Genomic DNA, 20765 nt, shown 5'->3' on the forward strand with positions numbered 1-20765 from the left:
TCACAAAAGACAACCAAAAGCTGATGGAGAAACTAGGATATTAAGTTTAATTCACTATTATTTATTAGGGGTATCCTGTGCCTTTTCATGAATTTCTAGAATCTCATACCATGATATCAGAAAAGAACAAAGAGGTTTCTACAAATGCCGTCAAAGTACTTAGAGACAAAAGACCAATTTTAGTGACATTAATTAGGTGAAAATTTAACATAACTTACAAAAAAAGATACAGAATTACAGATTTATGCAATATTAGACAGCATTTAATATGCAAAAAAAAAAAAAAAGATTCCTTGTCCTTAAACTTTTTTCAGAGGTATAAAATTGCCCCTTAATTAAAAGCCAAATTTTTAAAACACTACTAATTAAACCAACCTTGTTATTGAGAAAGATTGTAGACTCCAGTGCATTGAGTCACACAAAGTAAGAGCCATTATTACACTGGATTCAAACCTTCTGGGAAAACAGAACACAAACCTTGAACTTAAATAAGATACAGAGTTGTTCTAAAATATGGTGTAAGTCAATATTTAATCAATCAGAACAAATCTGCTTTTGTATAAAAATTTAAACACACAAAATGAACACCTTGAGACACTTTTGGAATACATAAAGCAAAGAATTTCCAAATAAACACAGTCTTAGCTTGTGAGTAAAGCCCTCCGTTGTTGTGGGCTGCAGGATGGCAGTGCAGTATAGACAAAGCATGATAGGGCAATAGATCACAGTAATAACATTTGCAATAAACAATAACAGAACAAAGCAGACATCCATAAGATTCCCACGAGGAATTTACGTTATCCATAATTTTTCTTTACGTTTGAGAAACTATGGCAGGAAAGGCCATTACATTCAATGCCACCAATTAATTTCTGCAACTTTTAATGACATCTTTCTGAGTAAAAATCTCACAGAATGCCCTGAGCACATGACTGATAGCATCTTATGTTTGATTTGTACTGGATTCCTGATTTTTTTTAGTATTTTTAAAGAGTCCCTTTGCAGCCAATCAAGCAATCAACATGAAATACTCAGATTCTTTCCTGAAAAGTACAAGGGAACAGAAAAGACAATGTGGCCTCCTTTCCTTGCCAACAGACGATTGGTGATGTTATTTAAATAGTTTTCTGCATGATGGATCACAGAGATTTTTATTCCAAGAGAAGATGATAGAGAAAACCATTTAATTCTTATTCTGCTCAGAATGTCAGATGTAACACTATTTTTAAATTTGGGTTTGTAATATACAATTTTCCAATACTGACTTTCCTAGACATTAGGAAAAAAAATTTTTTTCATATCCTACAAAAAGTTCTAAATTTGTAATATGAATCATAGGATTTAAACTGAACAAATAGGACCACACAAGAACTCACATATGTTTTTAGTGAGGATGATCATGGGAAATTAATCCTTGATTAGCATGGGATTTGCATGGAGCTTCTCTTTCCCTTTTTAACCATAAGAGCTCCAGTCAAAATTTAGTTGAGTAGTAGTATGAAATAAGCCTGCCACTTAAAATAGTGAGTGTGTATCTACTCACGCGCTGGTGAGCACAAGGTTCTTACTCTCAAGGTATTTACTATTTAGAAGAGTTTCCTGAACCGACAACAGAGCAGCCTAGAAAAAATCGACATAGCATGTATGTGACTGACGTCTTGCAAAGCAAAAATGGGCCACCACCGCCAGTTGCCGCGGAGTCAGCCTGACTCATGGCTACTCTTTGTGTGTCAAAGTAGAACTGTGCTTCATTGGGTTTTCAATGATTGAATGAATATTTGGAAGTAGATCACCAAGCCTTTCTTCTGAGGCACCTCTCGGTGAACTTGAACCTCCAACCATGTGGTTAGCAGCCAAGGGCATTGACCATTTGCACCACCTAGGGACTCCAAAGGTGGACCAAGTCCTACTCAGAACTATTTATTGGTGATGGCCATAAAGAGAATACCGAGTGTCTAGGAGGGACAAAACACTTATTTATTCTACTAATATTTGTTATTTCTTATATCCAGATACTATGATAAATTCACATCTTTATGGAATTATAGGCTACAGGTGGACACACGTAGAGAGGGTAAATGTCTTGCCCAAAGGCACAAAGTAGGTAGAACAGTTGGGGTTATGTCTAACACACTCCAAAATCCTAGGTTTTAACCAATATGTTAAACTGGTTAAAATAGCTGATCTTGAAAATAACACAAATAAAAGGACATTGGATTTTATGATTTAGTGAAATTAGTGAAAATGTCTCTTAATTGGTATTTCAATACTTTTGAATAATTTTAACCATATCAGAAGATTATAATTATTGTCCAAAGGCGGCTCTACTTAACTCTTAGCTGCTCCTAGTTCATACCTAAAAAAGAATCAATGCCTAGATAGTTGAGGAATGAAATGCACTGCTATCTTTAAATTTCCATAAAGTTGTCTAGACTTGTTTAGACTTCCTGGAATGTTCATTAACCAAGAATTCCAGATATCCCAGCAATCACTCAAACCCTACAACCTCTGCTGACAAATGAGGTTTTGGATGGATCTATATCACAGAGAGATAGATTAGGAATGATAAAATTCAGATTTTTCTACGTTTGCCTATATTGTCACAAAACAGTTCTGGGGTTTTATACCATAGGCTGTATTCTGATGTGTGCAGTTTATGTAACCCCTCTTTTAATCCACAGAAAGCTACATGAAACGGAATAATTTTTTTCATGAGTTGATTCATTCTGTTTTATTTTCAACATTGCTTTTATTCGTAAGACTTTTGCCTAACTCTTCACTTCTAAAATTTTATCCATGTAATCACTACTATGAATCATTGTGTATTAAAAGGGATTGAATAACTGGAAGAGAACTCAGACATAACTAAATCTAAAACTCATTATGTAAATCCAGAAACTGAAGTTGGAAAGATTAAGTAACTTGTCCAAGACCATTAAAAAAGTTTGTGGCAAAGCCAAGATAGAACACTGGTGACAGGACTCCTAGTAGAATACAGTGATGTTCCCTATTGCTCTGTCTGCCCCCATCAAAGTCAGGGTAAACAAGAAATAGGACATTGTACTGTCTTCCTGGAGACATTCTTTGAGCCCTTTTAGAGCATGGGGTATTCTTTTGTCTTCTCTCTTAAGGAGGCACAAACTAAACCTTGCCCAGAAAGATAAAGATCAAATTTTAAATTATCCCCCCCAAGTGTACATGTAAGTACTATGAACAAGCAGTATTTGTCATTCTCATTCTCATTAACTGCCACTGCCTTTTTTTTTTCCCTTTCTGCAAAACAAAATGTACTCACTGTATTTGAAATACTTATTTCCTTGTTCAATTAAAGCAAGCATGACAACTGAGGACAGGAGTGTTGAGAAAAGCAAAGGAGGAAGGTAAAAGGTGAAACAGGAAAAGAGGACAAGAAAGAAGTGAGCTAGATGTTTAACTTAAAAGTACTGGGGAAATTTATGAAATGCAAAACAACAACAACAACAAAACCCATTGCCATCGAGTCCATTCTAACTCATAGTGACCCTAAAGGACAGAATAGAAATGCCCCATAGGGTTTCCAAGGAGCGCCTGGTGGATTTGAACTGCAGACCTTTAGTTAGCAGCCATAGCTCTGAACCACTACGCCACCAGTGTTTCCTTATGAAATGCAAATACCATTATTCACTAAAACAATTCTCTTTGAAGTAATATTCTTTATTTTCAGTGAAGATAATTATTCATTTCCACAACAAGCAATTGTTTTCAAAGACAAGTGGTCTGGGGTGATTTTGCTTTATTTCCCCACTGGCAGATTATTAGTAGCAATTCAATTAGTGCTCTTTCTAGGCCTAAAAAAGTATCAGAATTATACACTCATTGAAGCCAAAATATTTTTTTCCCTTGAGCAACGCTATATTTGCTTTATTTCTATTTGAAAATAAATGGGTAAGTCTTTATTTTTGCAATATTCTTTTTGATCGATCCAAAGGCAGCAGGAATGAAATATTTGTTTTTTCTACTCCTTTACAGTTAGTTTTTCTTTAATTACAGGAAACTCTCATTATAAATATGCTCTGTGATATCAGGCAGCATCGGCTATTGGATCCTGGCTGCCAAGTTTATTTTAGTCTTTATAGCTTCTTCCTTGTAAGGATGTTCCAATTTCTTCCATATACTTTTAGAGATTAGGTAATGCCCAAACTGCAAAGGATCGTTACTTATTAAATGATAGTCTGGCTTCCCATGAGCATAGATGATATGAAGCAACAAGCTTAAGATATCTTAATTAAATGGTGCTTGTTTTTATTGGCAAAATATACAGTATCTTGAGATGAAAGTTTGCTAAGTTACCACTGTAAGAATATCTTATAATGATTACTTTCAGAGATCTTAGAAAGCTGCTACTGTGTGCTGGGTCCTTTACTATACTGTTGTGACACAAAGGGCCAAAAGACATGGTCCTTCCCCCCAAAGGATCTTACCACTTATTAGTCACTATATGGATGGATCTTGGTTAACTTGTTTTACTAACTTTTATGACTGGAATGTTCCAGGAACACCTCTGCTATCAATATTGTCAAAAATGCTTTCTTTTTATGTGCCTCCTGGGTGGTGCAAACGATTAATCTGCTTCCCTGCTAAATGAAAAGTTGGAAGTTCAAATCCACCCAAAGGTGCCTGGGAAGAAAGGGCCTGGAGGTCTACTTCTGAAAAGTCAGCCATTGAAAACCCTTTGGAGCACAGTTCTACTCTAACACACATGGGGTTGCCATGAGTCAGAGCCTACTTGACGGCAACTGGTGGTTTGTGTATCTCTATCTCTCACCGTATGAAAACCAAACCCATCTTCCCCGACACATCTTGAACACCAAGAACCCAAACCATCTTCCCCACACACCTGTCTATGTTAACATGACTTTACTATTCCACTGTCTTCAGTAGCATAGTTTTACTATTTCAGGGGTCTCTTGTCTGGGCAAATAATTTGATTGTTCATGACAGGAACTTCTGGAAAGATCCATGAAATCTTTAATAGAAAACATCAATGGGTCTTTCACATTCTAAGACTCTGAACTTCTTGACCCAAAATACTTGTTTCTACCAATTCTAAACTGTTATATCATGGTCCTTACTCAGTCCTACTCAAGTCCCTGCTTTGAAAGACCCATCTTAAACCCTAGACTTCAAAATTTCAATTAATCAGAACTTGTTCTTCCCTCTAATATCTTCGGAGGTGGTGTGCTTTCTTACCTTGGTAAACAAAAAATTCAGTTTTGTCTTATCAATAGGTTATTTGGGGAGCCAGCGCTTCACATCTATAATTTAAGCTAGAGATTATAGTCCTATCTGGGTTTTGAAAACAGACCACAATCTCCTAGGTATAAGACTCTTGTTGATCTCCAAAGCTTGAGTTTGTTTTCTCCTGAGTTATCTTCTCTCATGAGTAAGTGGATCCCTTTTTGCAACCAAGCTTTCTCCTCATACGTTCCATCTTCCTACACTTAAGTGATCTTCAAGATGCCATTAAATCTGGGGCACTCTTATTTGTAAACCCCAATCCCTATTTGGTTAGATCTACACTTCCATCAAATAGTCAACCTTTTCATCATGACTCCTTAATCCTTAATAAAAAAAAAAAAACAAAGTAGTATTTCTACATATCCAGCTTTTTGTTTGTTTGTAACTTATTTATTTTTTTAGTTAAGAATTTATCTGAAAAGTACAGAGTCTGTAAAGTCACCTTAAGCCAAGAGATCTATTGTGAAGCCCCTATATTCTGTTGAACTGGAATAGGGCTAGAATGGCAACACTTGGGCTAGGGTAGTCCTTCCCTATTTCTTTAAGTGTGGATATGAGAGATGTGAGCATGTCAGGAAAAATCCTCATTCTTGCCTCATTTGTACAGTTTTTTTGTCTCCATCCAGATGTGCTTGTTCTGACTTTTATTCCAATTTTTTCCTGATGGCTTCTCAATTTTCTCAAAGCATCATATAGCCAGAAAGAAGTTATTGGAACAAATGTAGTGGGAAGATGCCTTAAGCTTGCCATTCTATTGTCCATTCCTTCCCACATTGCAAGAAGTACTCAGATCTAAACATGTCCTAAGTCATGGATAATTCGTATAAATATGTGTCTGCTTTGTTCAAAGACAATGGTTTCATCTTAAAGCCAAACTGAGTAGATTTATCTTCAACAATTACAGAGCTTTGATCACCCTAGAATAGGTGGTGTAATGTGGTGTGTAGCTGTCCTTTTCCAATGCACTTTGCTTATCAGGATACATGTCTGTTGATTTGTGGGAAGCTGGCTGTTTTTCGTTCCTGACAAACTCCAGTGATTAAAATGTAGTGGCTTGCTCTTGCTCCCCTGATAAAGGTGACAGCTGCAGAGTTTCCAGTGGTGGTGGATATCGTCCATGCAGATTGCTTTTTAATGAAAGCAATATATTATCTTACCTAGAGACCCCGAAGCCTTACCTTGTTAATGTATTCCAGTTTGGCACCACATTCATCTATAAATTAGTTGTATTAAACACACTCCTTACTGTTTATCCAGCCTTTAAAGAGTTTTTCTAGTGAGAGGATTTTTCCCCCTTTCTTTCTCTTAAATATCGCTAAACTCAGTGACAGCCTCACCAACATTTTAAAGCGTAGCTTTGTATTAAACATTCGTAAGCTGGAAGAATAGGACTACAACTACCTTTATACTCAATAACTTGATAATCCTTCTCGCTTTTAGCAAATTTGAAAAGATAGAGCTGATTAGTTCTGATCACCTTTCATTTGGGTCTCCTGAAAGTTTGCATTAATTTGCAAAGCAAAGCCCACTAAATAGTATGCTTATATAAATAAAGAGGAAGCAATCAATTTAAAATTTAGTCTAATGTAAAGGTTTAAAAATTGAGGTTATAGGAAATCTCCTTTCCAGATGTAGAAAAATAAAAAATAAAAAGAAATATCCCTGTATCTCACACGGCATCAGTTCTACCATGAGTGGTCACAATTCTGCCGGGAGTGAATGACATCTATTATCCTGCTCTTAGAAGAACAGTCCACAGCGAGGTGCAAACAGTATGCTGTGTCTCTGGAAATAACTATAACAACAAGGCCTTGTAATGATCCATGAACCAAAATTGGAAACAAACAACTATTTTGCTGAGTGTGTCCTCTCTGACCTAAACCCGATATTAAACTTTTTACAGAACTATAAATCAAATCCATTAAAAACAAAAAAACCAGTGAACCAGTCTGAACCAAATCTAAACCTACATATTTTCTAAAACAACTGAACTGTAACAAAACTAAAACATCAAAATATTCTCCACCATGAATCGATATTTCATTTGGTTCAAGTCTCTGAACCGTATTTTCTATTTCAAGACAGGATTATTGTGAAGTGTTACCCATCACTTTAAAGAGGAAATACAGAAGGGAAGTTAATGCCATATTTAGTACTTGTGTATAAATCAGGAAAGTGTGCAGTAAGCCACGTGAAAATATTCATTCTATAAATAAAGTAAATAAACACACAATAAGTCAAAGAGAAGCCAGGAAAAAAAAAAGTGTCAAAAGAAGCAAACGCAATAATCTAATTTTGAACATTTGGAAAGGCACAGGGACCAAAGCCTGTCATTTAGAAATAGTAAATTCCATGAGGTGTGAATTGGTTCCATGGTATAGGGAACACGAGAGCAAATATATATTAAACACCACTGACACTGACTTATGTATATATATATATATGTTTTATAATTTTTATTGTGCTTTAAGTGAAAGTTTACAAATCAAGTCAGTCTTTCACACAAAAACCCGTATACACCTTGCTACACACTCCCAATTACTCTCCCCCTAATGAGACAGCCTGCTCTCTCCCTCCACTCTCTCTTTTTGTGTCCTTTTCGTCAGCTTCTAACCCCCTCTATCCTCTCATCTCCCCTCCAGGCAGGAGATGCCAACATAGTCTCAAGTGTCCACCTGATCCAAGAAGCTCACTCGTCACCAGCATCCCTCTCCAACCCATTGTCCAGTCCAATCCATGTCTGAAGAGTTGGCTTTAGGAATGGTTCCTGTCCTGGGCCAACAGAAGGTCTGGGGGCCATGACCACTGGGGTCCTTCCAGTCTCAGTGAGACCATTAAGTCTGGTCTTATGAGAATTTGGGGTCTGCATCCCACCACTTTCCTGCTGCCTCAGGGGCTTTCTGTTGTGTTCCCTGTCAGGGCAGTCATCGGTTGTAGCCGGGCACCATCTAGTTCTTCTGGTCTCAGGATGATGTAGTCTCTGGCTCATGTGGCCCTTTCTGCACTGACTTATATTTTAAGATTCCAAAGAATTATATTCACCCTTGTTAGGATTTGGTTTCCTGCATATTTTTGTTGATTATGAATTTTAGAGAAATAAGTAAAAAATAGAAAATAATTTGGGGGTGATTTTTGGTTTGTTTGAATAAAAAAAATAAGAAACTATAAAATTTACAGCTGTATTATTTGAGTTTTCAAGTTGTCTTACGTGAATCAAAATTTTTGTACGGCTTTTCAAAAGAAGTGTATAGTCAAGGAAATGATTTTCTAAGATCCAGAAACTTTTAAATTGTCCTTTAGTGGTGTATATATATATGAATATGCCTCTAAAAATAACTGAAACATATTTACACATTGTTTAATTGTGCTCTTATATATGTAAATGTATGTACACACAAATACACACATATATCAAGAAGTATAGTTTCTCATCAATGGTATATTTCAAAGCTAACATATATTAGGGAAATGATCATAGGGCAGGAAGTCTGCTGATACATCATTTTTCCCAACAAGTTCTAGTAAGACAGGATTCCAGACAAAAATATTAACAAATTCATCCTACCTCTTAGGGTTGTGATAAAGAGTTAAAGGTCTGACATCTGTTCAAAACACTTGTAAAATAAATTAAAAAAAATTATTCCCCACTTCTAGAAATTTCTCTTGAAGAAATAATTATGAACGTGAGAAGATTTACCCATGGAGATGTTGTTGTTAGGTTCCTTCAAGTCCATTCCAACTCATAGCAACCCTGTGTACAATAGAACTAAACACTGCCAGGCCCTGTGCCATCCTAAAAATCATTGCTATGTTTGAGCCCATTGTTGCAGCCACTGTGTCAATCCATCTAGTTGAGGGTCTTCCGCTTTTTTGCTGGTCCTCTACCTTACCAAGCATAATGTCCTTCTGTAGGGACTGGTCCCACCTGATAACATGTCCAAAGTATGTGAGACCATGTGTCACAATTATTGCTTCCAAGGAGCACTCTGGCTGTACTTCTTCCAAGACAGGTTGTTCGTTCCTCTGGCAGTCCATGGAGTATTCAACATTCTTCGTCAACCCCATAATTCAAAGGCATCAATTCTTCTTCAGTAGTCTTCCTTATTCGTTGTCCAACTTTCATATGCATATGAGGCGATCGAAAATATCATGGCTTGGGTCAGGCCTACCTTAGTCCTCAGTGTGATATCTTTGCTTTTCAACATTTTAAAGAGGTTTTTTGCAGCAGGTTTGCTCAATGCAATATGTCATTTGATTTCTAGACTGCTGCTTTCATGGACATTGATTGTGGATCCAACAATGAAATCTTTGAAAATTTCAAAAATTTTCTGTTTATCATGATGTTGCTTATTGTTCCAGTTGTGAGGATTTTTGTTTTCTTTATGTTGAGGTGTAATCCACATTGAAGACTATAGTCTTTGATCTTTATCAGTAATTGCTTCTCAAGTCCTGTTTGCTTTCAGCAAGCAAGATTATGTCATCTGCAAAACGCAGGTAGTTAATCCATCTTCCAATCCTTCATATACTCCATCTTCTCGGACTAGTTGCTCAGCATATTGATTGAATAAGTATGGTGAAAAGATACAACTCTGACCCACACCTTTCTTGATTTTAAATGACACAGCATCCCCTTGTTCTGTTCAAACAACTGCCTCTTGATCTATGTACAGGTTCTGCATGAGCACAATTAAGTGTTCTGGAATTACCATTCTTTGCAATGATATTCATAATTTTTTATGATCCACACAGTTGAATGCCTTTGTGTAGTCAACAAAACACAGGTAAACATCTTTCTGGTATTCTCTGCTTTCAGCTAAGATCCATCTGACATCAGCAATGATGTCCCTCCTTCCATGTCTTCTTCTGAATCTGGCTTGAATTTCTGGCAGTTCACTGTCAATGTACTGCTGCAACCATTTTTGAATTATCTTCAGCAGAATTTTACTTGCATGTGATGTTAATGATATTGTTCGATAATTTCTGCATTTTGTTGGGTCACCTTTTTGGAATGGGTGCAAATATGGATCTCTTCCACTGGGTTGTCCAAGTAGCCCTCTTCCAAATGTCTTGGTATAGACAAGCGAGCACCTCCAGTGATGCACCTGTTTGTTGAAACATCTCAACTGGTATTCTGTCAGTTCCTGGAGCATTGTTTTTCACCAATGCCTTCAGTGAAGCTTGGACTTCTTCCTTCAATACCATCAATTCTTGATCATGTGCTACCTCCGGAAATCGTTGAACGTTGACCAGTTTTTTTTTTTTTTTTTTTTGGTCCAGTGAGCCTGTGTATTCTTTCTGTCTTCTTTTGATGCTTCCTGGGTCATTCTATATATTGCCCATAGAATTCTTCGAAAAGCTTGATTTTTTTCTCCAGTCCTTTCAGCTTGAGAAATGTCAAGGATGTTCTTTCCTTTTGATTTTCTAACTCCAGGTCTTCGCATATTTCATTGTAACACTTGAGCTGCCCTTTGAAATCTTTGGATCAGCTCTTTTATTTCATCATTTCCTCCATTTGCTTTAGCTGCGCTACTTTGAAGAACAAGTTTCAGAGTCTCTTCTGACATCCATTTTGGTCTTTTCTTTCTTTCCTGTCTTTTTAATGACTTTTTTGTTTTCTTCACGTATGATGTCCTTCCTTGATGTCATCCCTCAACTCGTCTGGTCCTCAGTCATTGGTGTTCAGTGCATCGAATCTTTTCTTGAAATGGTCTCCAAATTCAGGTGAGATATCCTTAAGGTCATATTTTGGTTCTTGTGGGCTTGTTTTAATATTCTTCATCTTCAACTGGAAATTGCATATCAGCAATTGATGGTCTGTTCTGCAGTTGGCCCCTGGCCTTGTTCTGACTGATGATGATACTGAGGTTTTCCAACATCTCTTTCCATAGCTGTAGTCAATTTGATTCCTATGTTTCCATCTGGTGAGTTCCACATGAATAGTCACCATTTATGTTGTTGAAAAATTTCTTTGCAATGAAGAAGTTGTTGGTCCTGCAAAATTCTATCATGCGATCTCTGGTGTCTTTTTCTATCACCAAGGCCATATTTTCCTACTACAGATAAGTCTTCTTTGCTTCCAACTTTTGCACTCCAATTGCCAATAATTATCAATGCATCTTGATTGCATGTTTGATCAATTTCAGACTGCAGAATTTGGTAAAAGTCTTCAATTTCTTCATCTTTGGCTTTAGTTGTTACAAACAATATGGCTCAGAAATTATTAGCTAATCATCTAACTCATTTTCTCATCTTATAGGGAGCAAAGCTAACCTATATTTCCTAGCTTACCTTGGTGTTAGAGGTGATCATGTGATTAAGTTTTAGCCAATGGAATGTGATCAATAGTAATATGTAATGTGGGCTCATTCCAAGTTTGTCTCATTGGTGGCTGTTTATGCTCTTCCCCTTCTCATGGTGACCTTGGAAGCTTCATGTTGAAGATGGCAGAGTGATAATATGGAAGAAATCTTGAATCCCTGAATCATCATTTAAAGGAAAGCCACCTGGTGATCAAGAATGCTGGTTTGGACTGTACGTGAGCAAGAAATGAAGTTCTACTGTGGTAACCTCTTGAAGTTTCAGGGATGCATTTATTATACTGTTACTGTAATACTTTATGTTTTTTATAGTAGCAAAAAATTGCAAACAACCTAAATATCCACCAAAGTTGCAGTGACTATTCTGGTACAGTGGAAATCATGGATAATTTTGATTTCCTACATTGTATAGTTCTTAATATTCTTTATCTCCTAATTATGTATGTAAACTGCACTGTTGTTAGGTGCCATTGAGTTGATTTTTGATTCACAGCAACCCCATGTGGCAGAATAGAACTGTTCCATAGGACTTTCTAGGCTGTAAACTTCACAGGAGCAGATCACCAGATCTTTCTCCCCTAGAGCCACTGGGTGGGTTTGAACCACCAACTTCCTGGTTAGCAGCTGAGCACTTAACTGTTGTGCCACCAGGACTCCTTGTAAGTATACAGTCATGTGCTGTGTCTGTCCAAGCAACATCGGACTGCATATAAGTCTGTGGTCCCATAAGGTTATAATCCGAAACTAAAAACCAAACCCATTGCTGTCGAGTCTATTTATGAAGGTTATAATAGAGTTCAGAAATCCAAATTGGAGAATGAGATGTAGCAGGTGCAACTGGACATATCAAACATCACAGCTTCCCAGTGACTATTTAGTCAATACAGGTATGCTACAGTATTCCATATAGCTTTGCTAAGTACAGGCAGTCCCCAGGTTACAAACATTCTACTCATGCACAACCTGTAGTTAAGAAACAACTCCCAAAAAGCCTATTATATTAAAAATATAATGGTTTGTAATAGCGAAAGGCGCTACTTTGTGAAGTGCGTGAAAACATTATTATTATTACTGTATTATTATGTTAAAGATATTTTAGTGTACCTGGAAGTGTTTCTTTAATGTTTTTTATGCATAGAAATGTACACTATATACTATATACTAAGACAAACATTTGACTAGCTGACATTAGATATGAATTGTACCTAACTGTTTCGACTTACATACAAATTCAACTTAAAGACAGATTTAGGAACAGAATTTGTTCTTAATGCAGGGCCTGCCTGTATATGACATGGTGTTAGCACAGCATTCAAACCACATAATGTTCTATTTCACAGAATGTATCATGGACATTAAAAGATACATGACTATATATGTATTAGCAATATATATAGCTAATATACATATCATTTGTAATGAATATATAAAAATTTATAATTGTGATATTGTAAAAATTAAGTGTGTATAGTGTGATGGTGTACAGTGTTGCTGGCATCCAGAAATAACGAATACTTTTAATAGGAGAAGTAAGCTGAGAAGCTGGATTATATGAAGAAGAATGGGGCATGAGGATTGGTGGAAGGCTCATTAACAACCTGCATTACGCAGATGACACCACCTTGCTTGCTGAAAGTAAGGAGGACTTGAAACACTTACTGATCAATATCAAAGACCACAGCCTTCAGTATGGATGACGCTTCAACGTAAGGAAAACAAAAATCCTCACAACTGGACCAATAAGCAACATCACGATAAATAGAGAAAAGTTTGAAGTTATCAAGGATTTCATTTTACTTGGATCAACAGTCAACACCCATGGAAGCAGGAGTCAAGAAATCAAAAGATGCATTGCATTGGGCAAATCTGCTACAAAAGACCTCTTTGAAGTGTTGAAAGCAAGGATGTCACCTTGAAGACTAAGGTGTGCCTGACCCAAGCCATGGTATTTTCAATTGCATCATATGCATTCAAAAATTGGACAATGAATAAGGAAGACAGAAGAACTGACGCCTTTGTGGTGTTGGCAAAGAATATTGAATATACCATGGGGTGCCAAAAACAAACAAACAAATCCATCTTGGAAGAAGTACAACCAGAATGCTCCTTAGAAGCAAAGATGCCAAGACTATGTCTGAAATATTTTGGACATGTTGTCAAGAGAAATCAGTCCCTGGAGAAGGACATCATCATGCTTGGTCAAGTATAGGGCCAAAGAAAAAGAGGAAGACCCTCAACAAGATGGATTGACACAGTGCTGCAACAATGGGCTCAAGCATAACAACGATTCTGGGCATGGCGCAGGACTGGGCAGTGTTTCATTCTGTTTTACACAGGGTCGCTACGAGTGGAACCAACTTGATGACACCTAACAACAACAACGGTAGGTAGTTGAAAAGAAAAATCTCTTTTCATTTTCTTCACTTTTCAATTTGACTATACTAAATATACAAAAAAAAGAAAAAACAAACCTGTTGCTGTCGAGTTGAGTCCAACTTATAGTGACACTATAAAAGTGATAATTTTATGTCGGTGGGGGGGAATGTTGTTGGCTGACTCCTGTATATTGTTGAAAGTCTCTTTTTTGTGATGTCTAATAAGAATCAGATCTAGACTCAACCAAACAAGTGGCTATGGCAAGGCCAAATTTTTAACACTCCTAAAAATGGTATTGAACGGGTGCTTAATTGCCCTAAAAAATATAAAGAATTAATTATTGTTAGGGGGCTAACCTAATGATTACATCACAAATTCTTAAAACTCTCACTCCACTTTAACAATTTATTTATTGTGCTTTAGGTGAATGTTTACAGCTCAAGTTAGTTTCTCATACAAAAATTTATACACACATTGTTATGTGATCCTAGTTGCGCTCTCTATAATGTGACAGCACACTCTTCCTTTCCACCCTGGATTTCCTGTGTCCATTCAACCAGCTCCTATCCCTTCCTGCCTTCTAATCTCACCTCCAGACAGGAGCTGCCCATTTAGCCTTGTGTATCTATTTGAACTAAGTACTCACTCTTTGCAAGTATCGTTTTATGTCTTACAAAAAAAACCAAACCAAACCCACTGCCGTCAAGTCCATTCCAACTCATAGTGACCGTACAGGACAGAGTAGAACTGCCCCATAGAGTTGCCAAGGAACTCCTGGTGGATTCGAACTGCCAACCTCTCGGGTAGCAGCCGTAGCACTTAATCACTACACCACCAGGGTTTTCTTTATGTCTTATAGTCCAGTGTAATGTTTGAACAGTTGGCTTCGAGAATGGCTTTAGTTCTGGGTTAATGGAGAGTCCAGGGGCCATGTCTCCTGGGGTTCCTCCAGTCTCAGTCAAGCCATCAAGTGTGGTCTTTTTACAAGACTTTGAGTTCAGCACTCCACATTTTTCCTGCTCCATAAGGGACTGTCTGTTGTGTTTCCTGTCAGGGTGGTCATTGGTGGTAGCCGGGCACTATCGAATTCTTCTGGTCTCAGGCTGATGAAATCTTTGGTTTATGTGGCCCTTTCTGCATCTTGGGCTAATATTTTCTTTATGTCTTTGGTGTTTTTCATTCTCCTTTGCTTCAGGTGAGTTGGGACAAATTGATGCATCTTAAATGGCCACTTGCAAGCTTTTAAGACTCTAGATGCCACTCACCAAAGTGGGATGCAGAATATTTTCTTAATAAACTTTGTAATGCCAATTGGCCTAGATGTCCCCTTAACCCATGGTCCCCAGACCATGCTACTCTGTCCCTCGAAGTGTTTGGTTGTGTTCAGGAAACTTCTTAGCTTTTGGTTTAGTCCAATTGTGCTGACTTCCACTGTATTGTGTGTTGTCCTTCACTTCATCTAAGATAATTCTTGTTTTTTTACTATCTAGTTAGTGAATTCCCCTCTCCCTCCCTCCCCACCCTCATAACCATCAAAGAATGTCTTCTTCTGTGTTTAAACCTTTTCTCGAGTTCTTATAATAGTGGTCTCATACAATATTTGTCCTTTTGCGACTGACTAATTTCACTCAGCATAATGCCTTCCAGATTAATCCATGTTATGAGATATTTCAAAGGCTCATTGTTGTTCTTTATTGTGTAGTATTCCGTTTGGTGATTATAGCATGATTTGTTTATCCATTTGTCTGTTGATGGGAACCTGGGTTGTTTCTATCCTTTTGTTATTGTGAACAGTGCTGCAATGAACATGGATGTGCATATATCTATTCATGTGACAGTTCTTATTTCTCCAGGATATATTCCAAGGAGTGGGATTGCTGGATCGTATGGTAGTTCTATTTCTAGCTTTTTAAGGAAACACCAAATTGACTTCCAAAGTGGTTGTATCATTTTACATTCCCACCAGCAGTGTATGAGTGTTCTAGTCCCTCCACAACTTCTCCGACATTTATTATTTTGTGTTTTTTGGCTTAATGCTAGCCTTATTGGGGTGAGATGATATCTCATTGTAGTTTTGATTTGCATTTCTCTAATGGCTAATGATTGCAAGCATTTCCTCATGTATCTGTTAGTCTTCTTTGGTGAAGTGCCTGTTCATATCCTTTGCCCGTTTTTAAATAGAGTTATATTCGTCTTCTCACTCCACTTTAAATAAACTGGAACTAGAAATCACAGATGATGCCTTCTTGGCCAAGTTTGTGAAATAAAGTCAGCAAAGAATTGAAATTAGTGAATCCAACTCTTAAAGTAAATCCTTGACATTAAATTAACAGGCTGACAAGTGAATGTACATTTGCATGTCTTAAATTAAAAACAAAAAACTAAGGAATGGACAATACGTGTATTTCAAATTTAGTGCTTCAACTCATTTTAAAATTAATTGTGGTTCCAACTATTCTACTTTTCTTATTTTTCAAGAGCAATATAGCATCAAATTATACCTATTGATGGCTTCACTAGTGGTATGGAACTAGATTCTTCCTGTGTTTTCCAAAGAATGTACCTCAACAAAGAGTGTGATAACTACATGATGTCTAGAGCCCTGTTATCCAATTTTTAAAGGGATTTCCTTTCATAGACCATTTTTCCTTTCTCTCATAAAAAGGTACCTTTTTTGGGTTGCTGCAGGTAATGACGAACCTAGTTACATTAAGGGCTAGTTTCTAGTTTATGAATCACTATCAGAAGACCTTTGTTGACAACATGACAATTTCCAGATAGGAAGTCCACTACAAATTAAGAAGAAAGATGAGACGTTTTCCCAGAGTTTTTCATGAAGTACCAGCTGCCTTTGACTAAGCTGCTGCTTTTTCTTCTGACAGGTGATGTGGAGGTTCAAACCTATCCTGCACATAGCTTGAAGTTTGGGATTAATGAAAAGGGGGTGTGGAAGCCTCATATCAAGTATTCAAACCACTACCATCCAATACTATTGCATTTTATGTGATTTTATGAGCACCTCAATTGTGGCAAACCCAAAAAAGGCAAAGAGAACCTTTATTTTCTAAGCCTAGAGGCTTGTAACAGGGCAATAGACCATAAACACAATGACCCATTCACACTAATCTTGTTCAAAAAATTTTTAAATATATTTAATTACTACATAGAAGAGGTGTTAAAACTGGGAAATAGCTTGCTCTCAATTCCTAGTGAAAACAAATTGTGTTGAAAATGTCAATCCAATTCAAGTTTGGCCAATCAAGGATATGATTTTAATTGATACTATATTAAGGAACATTAGGAAATAAAAGGTTTTGTGAGGAAAACAATTTTGACCATAAATTTTTCCAGCAATTGCAGAGTTCTATAGAACATATAAGCAAACAAACCCTAATGCCCCGACTATCCCATTTATCCTGTGCCATAACACCACTTCCTGCTTTGTAAATTTTTAACTTGTGGGGACTTTCCTTTTCTCCTCTCTTTTTTAAGCTCAGTTCCTGTTGCATCCTGATCTTTTGATTGGCAAAAATGACCTTCTGATGTAAAAGAAGCAAAAATTTCCAGATTTAGATTACTAGGGAAAAGCAAGAGATTATCAAAGATCTAAATAATGCAACCAATAGCAAAATATCCTAGTAAATCATACTAACCCAGCTAAATTAGATAGCACTGTCCATATACAATTACACTGTTTTGCTCCCATGATAGCCTTTAAATGTGACATGTTATTTGACATGTTTGCAATTAGGGCTTAGAAAAAAAATCAATTTTTTTCTATTCCACTTAAAATAAAAAATGAACTGTTTTCCAATGAAATGCACCTTTTTTATTCAAGATAGAAAAAAAGTAATAGAACAAACATATCACAGCTGCATTATGAAGATAGACATTTAAAGTCCAATTTTATTAGATTTTATGAAAGGCAGAACCCAGAAGTAATTACTAGCATGCTGTATTTACTTTTGCATCATTATCCTTATTCACTTTGCCCCTGGACTTTTAACAAGCAGTGAGGTAGACAGTAACCTGGAGGTCCTGGGTGAGCTTCTGAAGAAGCTCTGTGGGAATTGTATCTGTTACCTCCTCGCACGAGGGCACTTTGATCCTTTTGTCAGACCAAGACCCAGAGAAGGACCAAAGAAAGGTGTTCTCCATCCTTCTACCTTCTACTTTCCTCTAGTGTTGGTTCCAAATTGCTCTGAATAATTCATATGCACTGGCTATGTATTAATACTTGAAAGTGAGATCCTTAACTGAATACTGTGCTTCCAACTTTGTCATTCATCCTTTCTCATAGTCACTTATTGCTACTTGTATTCTCTTAAAATCTATAATAAACATTTGATATTTTTTCCCTTTCAGGAAGACATTTTGACCTTTACCATACTCTTGTCTCATCATTACATATCAGAGACATGTACTAGTAAAAATCACAACAATAACAATAACTGACTATCATCAAGTCAGTTCTGACTCATGTTGACCCTATGTGTGTCACAGTAGAACTGTGCTCCGTAGGGTTTTCAATGGCTGATTTTTCAGAAGTATATTGCCTGACCTTTCTTCCCAGGTACCTCTGGGTGGACTCGAACATCTTACCTTTTGCTTGGTAGCCCAGCACATTAACTGTTTGCCCCATCAGGGACTCCAATAACAATAATAAACTAGCATTATTTATGTGTTAACCATGCACCAATCACTGTTCTAAGTGATTTATATGAACTGTCTCATCTGATTTTCACAACTACTCTATATTTACTATTATTATTATCATCTGCTATCAACAGATTAAGAGATCTCAGCAATAACTCCTAAGGAAATCATTATAATTCTTGTTAGTTACTTTATTGCAAATGGGGGTTTTATGATACTTACATAAATTCTGAGATGAATTTTGCCTAAAACAAACCAAACATTGTGGTAGGCAGAAAAATTGCCCTCCGAAGATCTCCACATTCTAGTCCCCAAAACCTGTATCTTATTTTACATGGCAAAAGGGACTTTGCAGATGTGTTTAAGTTAAAGATCTTGAGTTGGGAAATTGACTTGAATTATCTGGGTAGGCCCAATGTAGTCACAAGGGTCATTATAAAAGGGAAGCAGGTGTGTTGAGTAGGAGGGAAATTTAAAGATGTTACACTGCTGGCTTTGAAGATGGAGGAAAGGGTCATGAGCCAAGGAGTGCAGTTGGCCTCTAGAAGCTGGAAAAGGTAAGGGAATTGATTTTCCCCAGAGCCTGCGGAAGAAACACAGCCCTGCGAACACCTTGGTTTTAGCCTACTGAAACTAATTTCGGACTTCTCACCTCCAGAAGTGTGAGATTATAAATTTGTGTTATTTTAAGCCACTAAGTTTATGGTAATTTTTACAGCAGCAATAGTGAATGAATACAAACATGAACACTGATCTAATGTGTTCAGTGTTATTATATGGTATGAAAAAAAAATATGTAACTCCAGAGGAGGGGCCAGGAGGAGAGTCTCTTTAAAGGAGTCCACACTAAGTTGAGTTTAAAGGAGGAGTGGGATTTTTCCTATTGGGGCGAAGGAAAGGGAGAGAAGCATATCCAAGACATAGAAAACAGCATGAACAAAGGCCAAACACTTGTAGAATTTCCAAAGAAAAAGCTAGTAGTTGGCTGCAGTTTGAATACAGAGTACTGGGCACTGGAGGATGGAAATGTCTAGAAAAAGTTCTGATTATAAAGGCCCTGATGCCATATTAAGGGGTTGGAATTTTGTACCAAGAGATTTTCATCAGGGAGTGATTTGAACAGAGAATCCTTTTGTAATGTGAATAGTCATGTCCCAATTTATGTTTCATGAGTTCATGCTTTTGCGTATTGGGTTTATTTTTTAACAGGGCAATTTATATTTACAAGGAAGGAAGAATTCTTTATATTAATGCTGACAGCAGAGAGAGACAATCTGCTCAGATCAGACCAGGCCAACTCCCAGGGTGCTAGATAGGAATTCCAGCAGGGGTGGATCAGCAGGGCTACTCTCTGTCCCCACCCCCAACTACTTCACGTCATTTGAAAAATGCAGTTTTTACTTCCTAAATCTAGCAGTTCTACTTATGAGGTCATTTTTGTGTCTGTAGTTTGTCTCGTCAACTAGATCGTTAGCTCCTTGAGAATACAGGTAGAAATCCCAATGACGTTGGATGGAGCTGGCCTGGGAGTAGACTTTCAGTTACCAAATAGTGCAATGAGCACATGGCCAGAGCACCCAGATCCTTGACTTAGAGTTGTTTATTTACTAGTCTTTATTTTATTTCTCACAAAGGTCCCATTCTACAATGCTGAGATGGTCAGGATCCAACAGGAATGATCTGAAATGCACCCTTTTCCTCCATTCAGTTTAGAAGTACCCACTTGATGTGGGTTTCCCACATGAACATTATTGTCTCTCATTTCTTTTCTAACAACAAGGTTGTTTCTAAACAAAAGCCTAACTTGAATGCATCTTTCAATTGAGAGAATTATATTAAATGTTTCCTATACAGAAGGACAGCAGGATTTAAGGATTTAAGTGCCTGATTAACACCTTATATGTGACCTTGGGCATGTCACCTATCTTTTTTTAACTTATAAAATGGGAGTAAAAATAATTTTATTTTATTTTTTAGAAGGGAGAATGTTAGAGTTTTGTGAGGACCAAGGAATATGGATATTGTTGTAACTAATTGTACACAGGTGAGTTTTAGTCCACGTGGCATACCAGGTTGAGGGGTGCATGTCAAAGACTGTTAGGGAGTTTTACAATCTCATAATCTTTTTATATAATTGCT

General features: G+C 37.0%; 1 long non-coding RNA gene across 1 annotated transcript in view; it reads left to right on the forward strand.

Moving 5' to 3' along the window:
• The window catches only part of LOC135228601 (uncharacterized), a 37244-nt gene that overhangs the window by 10247 nt on the left and 6232 nt on the right, over positions 1-20765 (forward strand). The window contains exons 2-3 of the long non-coding RNA XR_010319241.1: positions 11705-11808; positions 13119-13977. This is a non-coding gene — a long non-coding RNA (uncharacterized LOC135228601). The remainder of the gene's footprint in view (positions 1-11704; positions 11809-13118; positions 13978-20765) is intronic.

Source organism: Loxodonta africana, chromosome 2 (genome assembly GCF_030014295.1).
Source record: "Loxodonta africana isolate mLoxAfr1 chromosome 2, mLoxAfr1.hap2, whole genome shotgun sequence".
In the NCBI taxonomy this organism is placed as follows: domain Eukaryota; kingdom Metazoa; phylum Chordata; class Mammalia; order Proboscidea; family Elephantidae; genus Loxodonta; species Loxodonta africana.